This window comes from Pongo pygmaeus, chromosome 3 (assembly GCF_028885625.2).
Source record: "Pongo pygmaeus isolate AG05252 chromosome 3, NHGRI_mPonPyg2-v2.0_pri, whole genome shotgun sequence".
Lineage (NCBI taxonomy): Eukaryota > Metazoa > Chordata > Mammalia > Primates > Hominidae > Pongo > Pongo pygmaeus.
Window position 1 is genome coordinate 59,768,015 of NC_072376.2, and position 2,568 is coordinate 59,770,582.

Consider the following 2,568-nt stretch of genomic DNA (forward strand, 5'->3'; position numbering starts at 1 on the left):
GTAGTTTCTTCTGCGTTCATTTTCTTTCCTGCCACCCTGTGAAGAGGTGCCTTCAGCCATGATTGTTAGCTTCCTGAGGCCTCCCCAGCCATGCGGAACTGAGTCAATCAAACCTCTTTTCTTTATAAATTACCCAGTCTTGACAGTTCTTCATTGCAGTGTGAGAGCAGACGAATACATTATATACGTGCATGTATATATACACACATATATACAGTTCTACCCATTTGACTTGTTGTCTTGTCTCTTGAACTCTGCCCATTTTATGGGTCATTCCTACTCACTTTATTTCAAACAATTAAAGTCCAAGTTTTTTTAAGGCCTTAGTACATTCTAGTCTTTGCTATTTAGCAGTATGTTTAACTTATCTACTAGATTGTGATGATGCTAAACATGGGAGAAGATCCAAACATTCAGCTAAAAGTTTCACATCAGAAAACATGGAAAGATCGCTGTATTCCTCCAACAAAGAAAATAAGTATGAATTGCCAAAGAGTGATAGACACTGGTAGTTCACTCAAATCCTGGGAGGCATTCCCAGTGACAGAATTACGCGTTGTCCTTTATGGGCTGAATGCTGTAGACATGCCTGAACTCTAAGTGCAGGAGGACCAATTATAGCAACAGTTATCAGCTAACCTCTTGTCCACAGACCATGGTCAACCACCTTGTAGTAAGCAGGTGCTGCTGGCTGCAGGTTCTGACCGGTGACTGAGTGGACACAACACAACCAGTGGCAACTCTCTAGTGGTCATCTGAACGTCTTTTAGAGAGTGGAGGACATTCAGATTGCTAGATTCTCTTCGGCTCTCATGTGTTCTCTTTCAACGTTTTTCAATGACTCAGCTCAGCTTCTGAATCATCCTTATTCTCTAAAAATAAAAACATACTGACAGTATTTATGCCATCTAATCTTTCTTAAAAGTATTGGTGGGAAGATTCTCTTCTAATGTATAAAGTGTAATGATTGGATTTTTATGCTCGTGTGTGAGATGTGCCTCCCTCAAACCATGTTACAATATAAGCACATTACCCATCTGATATGAAAACATGTAAGTATTGATGGGAAGCTCTCCTTTCAGTGATGTTTATTTCACTGTCCAGAGCCCTAAGTAACCATCCAATTGATAACAATTTAACATTTCAAAGAAAGGGATAAATCTGGGTTGATGTGTTTGTTGTTTGTTTGTTTTCTGTAGCACTACCTACTTTCTATATCAGTAGCACATTTTTTAACAGAGCACCTATGAAATGAAAGTTTTTGGAACAGGAAAAAATTATCTCAGATTTCAAAATGAGACAGAGTTTTCTGCTTCTTTTCAGCAATTGTTTTGTTTCCCTTACAGAAAATTGAGAATAATATCAAGTTTATCTCTTTTATTTGGCTGCTAGAAAGCTCAGAGCCAAATTTGCAGCCTACCTCAGGTGAATAATTTATATTTCAGATCATTTATTATATATACTACCATTTTCTAGGGCTTTATTTTTCTACTTTCTTTTTCTCTTCATTCTGATTCCATTTTTTCACTCTTTGTCTTATGATCCTATATACTCACACATTTTAAGGTTTTTGTTGTTGCTGTCAATGGGGTAATTATGCACATAGAATCACAAGCATATACACATGTGCATACACAATAAGAAAAGTTGCTCAGAGTATAATCAAACTCTTCTTTTCATGTCCCTGTATGATATGATAACCCTTGAGTACAGAGTGACACACCAAGGCAAGAATGTGTGCTCACATCTGCTGGTAGGGTCATGTGAAAGAATATCAGAGGATATAACAAACCTTTCGACAGCACCCAGATCTCACCTGCAGGGATATAAATCACTGCTTGCTTTTGGCATATCTCTGTTCAACTGGTCACCACAATCCTGAGTGATTTCAGATGTCCCCAAACAATCAGTAATCCTAATAAAAAGAAAGATTGAAAAGGAGAGAGAAATGAGGAGAGGGCACTAACAAACACAAGGAGGAGACTAACAAACACAAACCCCAATGGTGCAAGAATTGACTTCCTATTGACAAACATCATGATGAGTGAATTATTCACTTCTCTGATATTTCTGTGTTAGGGTTCCCTGAGGTGTATGTTTGTCATGCTTTCTCTTTTAAAAGGGCTAAAAGAGTATCTTGTTTTTCTGGCTTTAAGTCTTTTTCCCCCCTGCTGGCATTATGTGGTGATGCTTTTGAATACACTTTCTTCTTCTTCCCTCAAGTGACAGTGATTAATTCATCTTGCCCTGAAACCATTATTACAACAAATCACCCAGCATCACCAATTCGGGAAGCATATTCCAGTCATCTTCCTAGGGGTTTAATGAAGCTAGAAACAGGTCCACTAAATTGAGGTGGCTGTCCCTGGAAAACAGTGTAGGACTGGACAGACTTACTGCCATTGGTATCACTTCTCTGAAAGTGGTAATTTTTACTTTGATTCTGCATGTCAGCTAGTGTGCCCAGCAACCACATGACAATGAAATAATGAGATAGCAACTTCTCCTCTGCCCAACCCGTGGCCCAAGCCCTGTCTCTGGGAATCCTGCCAGGTACTTTTACTTGGC

At 38.9% G+C, this 2,568-nt stretch overlaps 1 non-coding gene across 1 annotated transcript; it reads left to right on the plus strand.

Annotated features, from left to right (window-relative positions):
• The first annotated feature begins 938 nt into the window (after positions 1 to 938).
• LOC129035995 (small nucleolar RNA U13) lies at positions 939 to 1,043 on the plus strand. Its single transcript, XR_008502467.1, has one exon. It is a non-coding gene; the product is annotated as a small nucleolar RNA U13 (small nucleolar RNA).
• Positions 1,044 to 2,568: the final 1,525 nt, after the last annotated feature.